General features: G+C 31.9%; 1 long non-coding RNA gene across 2 annotated transcripts; it reads right to left on the reverse strand.

The window, feature by feature from the left end:
* Nucleotides 1–3,664: 3,664 nt before the first annotated feature.
* On the reverse strand, nucleotides 3,665–5,477 carry LOC139873399 (uncharacterized). 2 transcript variants are annotated; one of them, XR_011767327.1, is made up of 4 exons: nucleotides 5,100–5,477; nucleotides 4,784–4,890; nucleotides 4,276–4,398; nucleotides 3,665–3,892 (listed from the first exon to the last, which is right to left on the reverse strand). It is a non-coding gene; the product is annotated as an uncharacterized lncRNA (long non-coding RNA). The 2 variants fall into 2 exon arrangements; XR_011767326.1 differs by lacking the exon at nucleotides 3,665–3,892 and having other exon boundaries at nucleotides 4,058–4,398.
* Nucleotides 5,478–12,749: the final 7,272 nt, after the last annotated feature.

The following is a 12,749-nucleotide window of genomic DNA, read 5'->3' on the forward strand; positions in this document are numbered from 1 at the left end:
CCATATTATTTGTCATGTATACATTACTTTATAAAATCATAATTTATAAAATGCAACATGACTTAATTATTTAGCCTATAAATAATTAAATCCTTATTGTATATAAAGCATTCCATGATTTATATATATACACATATCAAGTGCAATTATTTTCAGAAACCATTTTCTTAAAATTCAAGTGTTGCGTAATTTAATCAACGGTCCAATCGTTAAGATCAAATACAGATAAGGTGTCGGTAAGCTTGTTATTGGGTATGACCCGACTTGGATCATAACACATTAGCCACATTAATTTAATATGTCTCTCGGGCCTATGAAATACCTTCAACACGACTCTTACGTTCCGTCTAATCTATAAGCATATCAAGAAAATATTTTTCTTGATAGTCCTATCTTTCCTTGAATTCTGGTAATTTGACAAGTCAAATTGTGCTATTACCATTTCTTTCTTAGAACATTAACAATGTTCATTCTGAAACTTATATCTACGAATTCTGGACCATTACAAGAGATGCCCAATCGCAAGAAGAAGAAACGAAGGGACAAAGCTCCGAAATAGAAATTGGAGTATAAATTGCAGCAAATAGGGGGGAGTATTAACTGGGGATGACAATGATTATAGAAAACAGAAACAAGGACTTTGAAGTATAAGGGAATATATAAAGCCCGATAACAACACATAAATTACAAACTGTGTATATCAATGTTTATAGCAATATAACGACACGGGAGGATTAAAAGCACTATAACCCCAAGGGCGAAGTAGAAGTAAGCAGATTCCCCTGGTGGAAGTTGGAAAAGGAGAATGATGGTTGTGATAGTAAGGATAAGGACAAGGATCAGAACGAGATTTAGCATTTTCATAAACTTTTGAATTTGGGAATTAGGTATAGGAATGGTAAAAGTAACGGAATGGAAGAAGTTAATTTATAGTAAAATATCTGATAGAAAAATCAAGGCAGATCTCCGCATTTAATTAGAGAATCTTAATTTTCTTATTCGCTGAAGAATCAAATATTTTAGATTTAGAAGTTTTCTTTAAATCCCTTGAATTCTGGAATTCAACCAATACAACATCAAAAGTTAAGACGAAACTTTATTTCCCATTACATTTCTTTTATGATAGCTTCACTCGTACTCTTTGAATAATCGAATTGTTTTATCCATATTACTCAATGATGATAAAACTCTATTTATCAACTCATATTCATCAGGAAAACATTTTTATTGTTAGCCATGACCACCTCACTCAAATTTCGGGACGAAATTTCTTTAACGGGTAGGTACTGTGACGACCCAGAAACTTCCGACCAAATTTAAACTTAATCTTTATATAATTCCGACACGATAAGCAAATTTAAACTTTATCGCTTCTTTACAGTTACTTAACCATTTATATAAAGGCCGCATGATTATTTATAAAGTCTGAATAATTCTTAGTGGAATGATAATGTTTATGGTGGGGACCTTAGTGAAAACGATTACACATTTACATGCTGGTCGAAAATGAGATTTAATAAAGAACTTTTGTTTTTAATTACTTTTTGTGATTAAAGTGTGGGGCAAAGGAGATTAGTTGGTCGACTAGTGCTGTGGGAGTTTCCTCATATTTTTCTAATTACCGAAAGGAAGGATGTAGTGGGGACCGAAGACTTCTTGGGTTACTTGGATAATGATATCATGTTAGTGATATATGATATCATGATGAATGCAGACAATGATATAATCCAAGTTGTGTGAGATAGATGATGATGGAAAGGAAAAGTTAATGGATAGCTGCATAAACATTTCGGTTTTAATCATAACATACCACCGAAAGTTTATTATTTTTTTATTTTTTATTTTTTTTTATCTTTCCTTCCTAAACCTATCCTAGCAAAGGAATCTGGATTATGTTTCATGGATCATGATATGTTGGGCCTTTTTATTTGTTAAAGGAGTATTAATAGTATGTTGGGCCGAGAATTAGTAATAGTCTGTTGGGCCGAGAATTAGTAATAGTCTGTTGGGCCGAGATGATAAGAAAATACGGATTATACTTATTTTGGTTGGGTTTAAATCCGAAAAACGGTTATGGATCAATGGTTAAGGATGTGTGCGGGTGAGCGAGAGGTCTCGGGTTTGAACTCGACTCGGGACAATTTTTTTTACAAAAGCTTTTGAAAGGTAGTTTTCTCTTTAAAAATTATTACTATTATTATTATTGTTATTATTATTAATTTTATAATTATTATCATTGCAATTAATTATTATTTAGGATTAATGCTATTATTATTATTATTATTATTATTATTATTATTATTATTATTATTATTATTATTATTATTATTGTATATTAGTATTATGGTATTCTTAGATATTATTAATATTATTAATAACATGATTAGTATCCTTAATGTAATTTATATTATTTTCATTAGAAATATTATTATTTTATCATTATTATTATTAGTATTAACATTATTATTAATATTTCTATCATTTTTAGTATTATTACTATCATTATTATTACTTTTACCATTATTATTATTACAACTATATTATTTTTATTATCAATATTACTATTAATATTATTATTATAAAAGTTAGTTATATATAATAAAACTACTTTTTTTATTTAAAGTATATAAAGTAAATATATTTAAGTTAATAATGAAACACATGTATTACTAAAACTAACAGTTATATTAATAATAATATATAAATTTATTCAACTTCAATTATATGTGTTAATATATATATATATATATATATATATATATATATATATATATATATATATATATATATATATATATATATATATATATATATATATATATATATATATATATATAAATGATATAGGTTCGTGTATCCGATGCCAACCCTACACCTGTTCAATGTCGTCATATGTATTTTTACTACAAAATACAGTACAGTGAGTTTCATTACTCCCTTTTTAAATGCTTTTGCAATATATATTTTTGGGACTGAGAATACATGCGCTGCTTTTATAACTGTTTTACGAAATAGACACGAGTAAATGAAACTACATTCTATGGCTGGATTATTAAACCGAATATGCCCCTTTTTAGTCTGGTAATCTAAGAATTAGGGAACAGACACCCTAATTGACGCGAATCCTAAAGATAGATCTATCGGGCCCAACAAGCCCATCCAAAGTACCGGATGCTTTAGTACTTCGAAATTTATATCATGTCCGAAGGAGGATCCCGGAATGATGGGCATATTCTTATATGCATATTGTGAATGTCGATTACCAGGTGTTCAATCCATATGAATGATTATTTTTGTCTCTATGCATGGGACGTATATTTATGAGAAATGAAAATCTTGTGGTCTATTAAAATGATGGAAATGTTTATTTATGTTAAACTAAGAACTCACCAACCTTTTGGTTGACATTTGAAAGCATGTTTATTCTCAGGTATGAAAGAAATCTTCCGCTGTGCATTTGCTCATATTAGAGATATTACTTGGAGTCATTCAGGGAATATTTCAAAAGACGTTGCATTCGAGTCGTTGAGTTCATCAAGATTATTATTAAGTCAATTATAGTTAGATATATTATGAAATGGTATGCATGTCTGTCAACTTTCGATGTAATAAAAGTTGTCTTTTAAAACGAATGCAATGTTTGTAAAATGTATCATATAGAGGTCAAGTACCTCGCGATGTAACCAACTATTGTGAATCATTTATAATCGATATGGACTTCGTCCAGATGGATTAAGACGGGTCGCTACAACTGAAGCACATCGAGAACGAATTAGCCGCAAGACCACTCTTGGCTAAAATGCTAGGAACCGATGAGTTCTCCATGCCAAGCCCAAACAGTCGGTTCGGGGCTACACCATCTAAAAATGAACCGGTTTGGACCATTCCACACCTGCAATAAGGTACATCAAAATAAGACAACTTGTGAGGTCAAACAAGCACAGTTTGACTTTTAAAGTCAGCAATGATTGTTTTGAAAGTTGGTACTATTTCCATATTTATTGTAAGCCTTATTTCGAAACCACGTACGAAAAGATTTAGGTATCGAATTACCATGAGAACCCACATTAAATATTGATGATGAAAATATTAAGTTTGACCCAAAAGTCAAAAGTTAAACTTCACAGGTTATATGAATAATTAAAAGGATGATAATTTGTCCCCAAATGTGATTTTTGCATCGACAGCTTTCGCTGAACTATTTTCTGTTGTCAAGTGAAGATGATCTTCTATCAAGATGCCAGTTGATGAAGTATTACTCGAAAGATAATTTACTTGATATGGACAAATATCAGGTCTTGCAGAGCATTGTTGTTGAAGTTTACATGAGCTACTATTGCATGGAACTATTTCACTTGTTAGCGACGTGTTAGGGTTGTATATATTGAAGTCGACTCGCTGTTAAAAAAAAAAAAAGCAAAACAATCACAAGTTTGAATATATCACATTATCTATTTAAAAAAATATCAACATACTTATACACTAACACGTAAACACAATCTTATTTGGTACCTTGAAGATTCAAGTAGTAAAAACAAAAATGACAAGCACTCATCAAAAAAATTTATATAGGTGGAGTGATAATTTAAGAACTATAGATTACAACTTCTCTATTTTGAAGATAGTTTATTTAAAAACAATATAAAACTGGATGATTAATTTATAAAACTGGATAACATAAAGCGAACACTTACCCGACCTCTACTTGTGACCAATCCCTTTTCCCAAAAATTATTCAATGATTTTGTAAACAAAATTTAGAAGTATGATAAAAAAAATTTACAGAATTTTAAACTATTCGTGTAGGTTTCTTGATCATCGAATTTGTAATCCCAAACTCCTTTGAGCTATATTTCTTCCAGTCTGTTTTAATCCTTCTGCCTTCCTCACCTTCATTTGCAAACACAATCAACTGATCACTCAATATGATAGTCATATAAACAAAATTTAAAAACTCATAATTGATGAAACATGGCACTATCGTTATCAATAAAGGAATCAGCAGAAAAACCACTTGATTCATCGACCATTTCAATCGCAGCAACACAATTCAATCGAGCATAAATATAAGAGGTCGTGTAACCGAAAGTTATTGTTACCTTAGATTGTTGATGTCGATTTGTTTTGACTTGCGTTTATGTACCCTAGAACAATACCACATATATCATTATCAACGTTATTGTACAAAAGAGTAAAGAAATTACGACATTAACCGGTTGCAGATTCTGAGATTGGTTAGAATTGACCTGAGTAAATCAATATGTAAAAAAAATAAAAATACAAAGAGCTGATAAACATAGATAATAAATATGATGATGGTTGTGACGAAGTGGGTTACATTCGGAGAAGGCGATAGTGTTTGCGCCTGAGACAGGTTATCAACGGCCAATTTTGAAACCCTAAGTTGAACGAACCCCTAATTGATTGAAAGAGGAAGGCAGAAGAGGTTGATAGGGTTACAATGATTAGGGATGTTAATTGATCGAAAGGGTTTAGATTATCCGTGTTTTTTTTTTTAATTTTTAGAAAAGGATATTTTAGGAATGATTATTTTAACAATTGATTTATTAGCTAATTTTTTTAGTAGATGAATAAGAACCGTTGGATCAAGGGATATTATAATGTAATTTTCTAATCTAATGGTAATTAATGGAGTTTTGAAAACATTTATTAGCTAATAGACTCTCTTTTAATGTATATAGTGATAGTGATTATTAATCTTTGTATACTAAATGTGGTGCACTTTTGTGTAGTTTTAATTCGATTGTCATCTTGAGTTTGCGTTTACATTACAAACGGCCCCTCAACTTCGGCTATTTTTAGATAACGGCCCTTCAAGTTTACACTTTTTCAGAGGTTAAAAGTGTAAACATATACTTTTATTAAAATAAATGAAACTAATTCCACCCGAATTTATAACGGGCCCAATCTTCTCGCTCGGTGCGAGTTAAATTTTTCCGAGGCCACCGTTCAATTCGGAAAAATCTCACGAACCCAACGGGACTAACTATACGCGAAACGAACAATTTTTAAAAAAATTCTAAACACAACGACAACCCGTATCTTCCCGCTCGCCACGAGTTAAATTTTTTCGACGGCAGCGTCAGACTCAAAATATTTTTATGAACAAAACGAAACTAACCACGTTCGAAACGCACACTTTTTAAAAAACGCTAAACACAACGACAACTCGTATCTTTCTGCTCGCCGCGAGTTAAATTTTTCCAACAACACCGTTACACTCGAAAAAATTTATTGAACAAAACAAAACTAACTACGTTCAAAACGGATACTTTTTAAAAACGCTTAACACAACGACATCTAAAACGGCGCTTAACACATGGGCTGTGTTCCCCTCTGTAAATACGCAACGCTACGTTAAATATGAATACGCAACCCGAAATCCCCCGCTGCAACGCGCGGGCCGGTCCGGACTAGTTAATAATTAATAATAATTCAATTCAATATTCAATAATACCAATAATATAAAAAGTTAGAATAACATGGCAATAAGTAAACCTCGATAAGATATTTACGTTCTAACTTAGGGGCTGTTTACTTTATATTTCATTAAGTTATTTATGGATAAAGATGACAGAATGGATATGGAATGACTGTATGTAGTAATCATTAAAAGAACAATTATGTTTACTTATTGTGTTGAATAAATCGACTGAATAAATATAATGACTATTTTACCCCTAAACATAATACGTAGTTGTAATTTTTTATGCTGAATATTGTTGAGAAAAGCGACACCGAATTATAGCAAACCGCTAGTAATAATTAAAATAATGACAATAAAGGAACACCAAGATTTAACGTGGAAAACCCCAATAGGGTAAAAACCACTTGCAAGGAAAGAAACGTTTCACTAATAAGAATAATAGGAATTACAACTTCTCTCTAATTACAAGGATAATTACTAATGATTATATCTCTTGTAATTAGGAGACCAAACTCAAACTCTCTATGACACTCTTAGAATATAAGAAGAAGAATGTGTTTTGGAATGATTTGAATGCTTGCTTATGGCTCTATTTATAGTAGTAAGGATTGGGATTTGGTGAGAGTTAGGTAAGTTAGGTAATGAAAAGTCTTACCTACAACTCACCAACAACCATTTACTTATTTTATCAACTACATCCACCAACAACATCTACCAACAACCATTTATATTTTTATTTCAACAATCTCCCACTTGAAGATTCGATTGAAGCTTAATCAATCTTCACACGATAATCCTTCCTTGCCAATGATGTTGCTTACGTTTCTGCTAGGCCGCATGAGGAACGGCACCAAATAAACTTGCCACGGTTGATTGACTTTGTTATAAAATCGGCCACCTTGTCGTCAGTATGAATTTTCTGCACATCCACGGTTCCTTCTTCCACTTTCTCACGAACGAAGTGATACTGAACTCGTATATGCCATGTCTTTGAATGAAATGATCGATTCCTTGCAAGATGCAAGGCACTCTGGTTGTCACAAAATAGAGTGATATTCTCTTGTTTGTGCCCGAGTTCCTCCAACAACATCTTCAACCATACTGCCTCTTTAGTAGCGTGAGTAGCTGCTACATATTCTGCTTCTGTTGTTGATGTCGTCACAACTGACTGCAGTTTTGAAACCCAGCTTACTGTTCCACCACAAAGTGTAAAAACATATGCAGTGGTAGATTTACTTTTATCCATATCACCTGCATAATCTGAATCAACATACCCTTTGACAATAAATTCCGGTTCCCCATAACATAATGCAACATCCAAAGTACGCTTAATGTATTTTAGGATCCTCTTTACCGCATCCCAATGCTCTTTACCAGGATTCGCCATGTACCGACTAACTACTCCCACTGCATGTGCAATGTCTGGTCTTGTACATATCATTGCGAACATTAAACTTCCCACTACTGATGCATACGGTATGCGAGGCATCTCTTTCCTCTCGTATTCACTGCTAGAACACATAACGGAGGATAACTTGAGTGAAATGTCCCGTTCATATTGATTATAAATGTTCCATATTAATTGATTTCGTCGCGAGGTTTTGACCTCTATATGAGACGTTTTTCAAAGACTGCATTCATTTTTAAAACAACCATAACCTTTATTTTATCGATAAAGGTTTAAAAAGCATTACGTAGATTATCAAATAATGATAATCTAAAATATACCGTTTACACACGACCATTACATAATGGTTTACAATAAGAATATATTACATCAAAAATAAGTTTCTTGAATACAGTTTTTACATAATATCATACAAGCATGGACTCCAAATCTTGTCCTTATTTTAGTATGCAATAGCGGAAGCTCTTAATAATCACTTGAGAATAAACATGCTTAAAACGTCAACAAAAATGTTGGTGAGTTATAGGTTCAACCTATATATTATCAAATCATAATAATAGACCACAAGATTTCATATTTCAATACATCCCATACATAGAGATAAAAGTCATTCATACGGTGAACACCTGGTAACCGACATTAACAAGATGCATATAGAATATCCCCATCATTCCAGGACATCCATCGAACATGATAAAATTGAAGTACTAAAGCATTTCAAATTAAAGAATGGGGCTTGTTGGGCCCGATAGATCTATCTTTAGGATTCGCGTCAATTTGGGGGTCTGTTCTCAAATTCTTAGGCTACCAAGCTAAAAGGGGCATATTCGGCTTCGATCAATCATCCATATAAAGTAGTTTCATTTACTTGTGTCTATTTCGTAAAATATTTATAAAATTGCATGTATTCTCATCCCAAAATATTAGATTTTAAAAGTGGGACTATAACTCACTTTCACAGATTTTTACTTCGTCGGAAAGTAAGACTTGGCCACTGGTCGATTCACGAACCTATAACAAATATGTACATATATATCAAAGTATGTTCAAAATATATTTACAACATTTTTAATATGTTTTAATGTTTTAAGTTTATTAAGTCAGCTGTCCTCGTTAGTAACCTACAACTAGTTGTCCATAGTTAGATGTACAGAAAATAAATTGATATATATTATCTTGACCCAATCCACGATCCATGGAATACACGTCTCAGGCTAGATCACAACTCAAAGTATATATATTTTTAGAATCAACCTCAACCCTGTATAGCTAACTCCAACATTACTGCATATAGAGTGTCTATGGTTGTTCCAAATAATATATATATAGATGGATCGATATGATATGTCAAAATATTTGCATACGTGTATATGGTATCCCAAGATTACATAATATATTAGAATACATGTATAATACAATATAAGTTAGCTAGAATATGATTAATATAAATTTGTTACCAATTTTCACGTAGCTACAACAAGCAAAAAATATCCAATCTTGTTTTACCCATAACTTCTTCGTTTTAAATCCGTTTTGAGTGAATCCAATTGCTATGGTTTCATATTGAACTTAAGTTTATGAATATATACAGAAAAATTATAAGTTTATAGTCGGAAATACAGGTTACAAGTTGTTTTTGTAAAGGTAGTCATTTCAGTCGAAAGAACGACGTCTAGATGACCATTTTGACAAACATACTTCCACTTTGAGTTTAACCATGATTTTTAGATATAGTTTCATGTTCATAAGAAAAATCATTTTCCCAGAAGAACAATTTTAAATCAAAGTTTATCATAGTTTTTAATTAACTAACCCAAAACAGCCCGCGATGTTACTACGACGGCGTATATCCAGTTTTACGATGTTTTTCGTGTTTTCAGGTTTTAAATCATTAAGTTAGCATATCATATAGATATAGAACATGTGTCTAGTTGATTTTAAAAGTTAAGTTAGAAGGATTAACTTTTGTTTGCGAACAAGTTTAGATTTAACTAAACTATGTTCTAGTGATTACAAGTTTAAACATTTGAATAAGGTAGTTTTATATATATGAATCGAATGATGTTATGAACATCATTACTACCTCAGGTTTTGTGGATAAACCTACTGGAAATGAGAAAAATAGATCTAGCTTCAAAGGATCCTTGGATGGCTTGAAAGTTCTTGAAGCAAAATCATGACACGAAAACAAGTTCAAGTAAGATTTCCACTCGAAATAAGATTGTTAAAGTTATAGAAATTGAAACAAAGTTTGAATATGAGTATTAACTTATATTAGAAAGATATCTTACTATAAATAAGAAAGATTTCTTGAGGATGGATGATCACTTTACAAGATTGGAAGTAAGCTAGAAAACTTGGAAGTATTCTTGATTTTATGAAACTAGAACTTATAGAATTTATGAAGAACACTTAGAACTTGAAGATAGAACTTGAGAGAGATCAATTAGATGAAGAAAATTGAAGAATTAAAGTGTTTATAGGTGTTTTTGGTCATTGGTATATGGATTAGATATAAAGGATGTGTAATTTTGTTTACATGTAAATAAGTCATGAATGATTACTAATATTTTTGTAATTTTATGAGATATTTCATGCTAGTTGCCAAATGATGGTTCCCACATGTGTTAGGTGAATCAAATGGGCTGCTAAGAGCTGATTATTGGAGTGTATATACCAATAGTACATACATCTAAAAGCTGTGTATTGTACGAGTACGAATACGGGTGCATACGAGTAGAATTGTTGATGAAACTGAACGAGGATGTAATTGTAAGCATTTTTGTTAGGTAGAAGTATTTTGATAAGTGTCTTGAAGTCTTTCAAAAGTGTATGAATACATATTAAAACACTACATGTATATACATTTTAACTGAGTCGTTAAGTCATCCTTAGTCGTTACATGTAAATGTTGTTTTGAAACCTTTAGGTTAACGATCTTGTTAAATGTTGTAAACCCATTGTTTATAATATCTAAAGAGATGTTAAATTATTACATTATCATGATATTATGATATATTAATATATCTTAGTATGATATATATATATAGTTAAATGTTGTTACAACGATAATCGTTACATATATGTCTCGTTTCGAAATCCTTAAGTTAGTAGTCTTGTTTTTACATATGTAGTTCATTGTTAATACACTTAATGACATGTTTACTTATCATTTATCATGATTAAACATAGTGTAACAATATCTTAATATGATTCATATGTAATTAGTAAGACGTTGTTTTAACGATAATCGTTATATATATCATTTCGAGTTTCTTAATTAAATAAACACAATTTTATGTATATAACTCATTGTTAAAATACCTAATGAGATACTTACTTACCATAATATCATGTTAACTATATATATAATCATATATATGTCATCATATAGTTTTTACAAGTTTTAACGTTCGTGAATTACCGGTCAACTTGGGTGGTCAATTGTCTATATGAAACCTATTTCAATTAATCACGTCTTAACAAGTTTGATTGCTTAACATGTTGGAAACACTTAATCATGTAAATACCAATTTCATTTAATATATATAAACATGGAAAAGTTCGGGTCACTACATTGAGATTAGTAGGAAGTGGGGTTGAGATTGGCTTACTATCTTGCATATTGAAACGCTCCAAGATTTTCCTCAAATAATTCTTTTGAGAAAGCCAAATCTTCCTATTATCTCTGTCTTGGTGAATTTGCATCCCTAGAATCTTGTTTGCGGCACCCAAGTCTTTCATTTCAAACTCCCTAGCCAATCGAGCCTTCAGCTTATTAATACGATCTTTGTTGGGGCCTGCAACCAACATGTCGTCTACATATAACAGCAAAATGTAAAAATCATTGTCCCCAAACCTCTTGAAATATGCACAAGGGTCTGCATAAAGTCTGTTATATTCAAGGCTCATTATGAAAGAATCAAATCTCTTGTACCAACATCTCGGCGCCTGTTTGAGACCATACAGAGATTTCTTTAACCTGCAAACCAAGTTCTTTTTTCCTTGTAGTTCAAAACCTTCTAGTTGAAGCATATAAATTTCTTCTTTAAGATTTCAATGAAGAAATGCCATTTTCACATCTAGCTGCTCTAGATGCAAATCAAATATAGCACACATCGCTAGAACTACTCGAATTATTGTAAGTCGAACCACAGGAGAAAATATTTCATTAAAGTCCGTACCTTCTTTTTGAGCATATCCTTTAACCACCAGTCTTGCACGATACCGCTCCACTTGATCATCGCCATTTCGCTTGATCTTATACACCCATTTATTTCCAATAGGTTTTCTACCTTTCGGCAATGGCACAAGTTTCCATGTTTTATTTTTATGAAGAGCTTATATTTCTTCCTGCATAGCTGTCATCCACTGAGATGCATCTGAATGATTCAGTGCGTCGTGAAGAGTTGTTGGCTCTCCGTCCTCTGTTAGAAGACAATATGTAACATTACTTTCCATAATATAATCCGAGTGCCACCCTGGACGTTTCTTTTCCATATTAGAAATACGAGTCGCTGGAGCTTCATCAACGACTACTTGATTTTCATCGTGCTCTGGTACTGCTTCAGAAGAATCTTTATAAAATTCATTTACAACCTGTATCTGTGCAGTTTCTTTTGAAGTGCTAACATCTTTAAGATCTTTGTCTTCCGTAAAGACAACATCTCTGCTGATGATTACTTTGTGGGCGGTGGGGTTCCACAAGCGATACCCCTTAACTCCATCAGCATACCCCAAGAACAAACACTTTCTGGACTTCGGGTCCAACTTTGTTGTTTCTTGAGAATTGTACATTGCGTACACAGGACTTCCAAATACATGAATGTCAGAATAATCAGCTGGTTTTCCAGTCCACATTTCCATCGACGATTTCAACTCAATTGCAGTTGA

The sequence above is a fragment of the Rutidosis leptorrhynchoides genome, chromosome 10 (genome assembly GCF_046630445.1).
Source record: "Rutidosis leptorrhynchoides isolate AG116_Rl617_1_P2 chromosome 10, CSIRO_AGI_Rlap_v1, whole genome shotgun sequence".
NCBI classification, from domain to species: domain Eukaryota; kingdom Viridiplantae; phylum Streptophyta; class Magnoliopsida; order Asterales; family Asteraceae; genus Rutidosis; species Rutidosis leptorrhynchoides.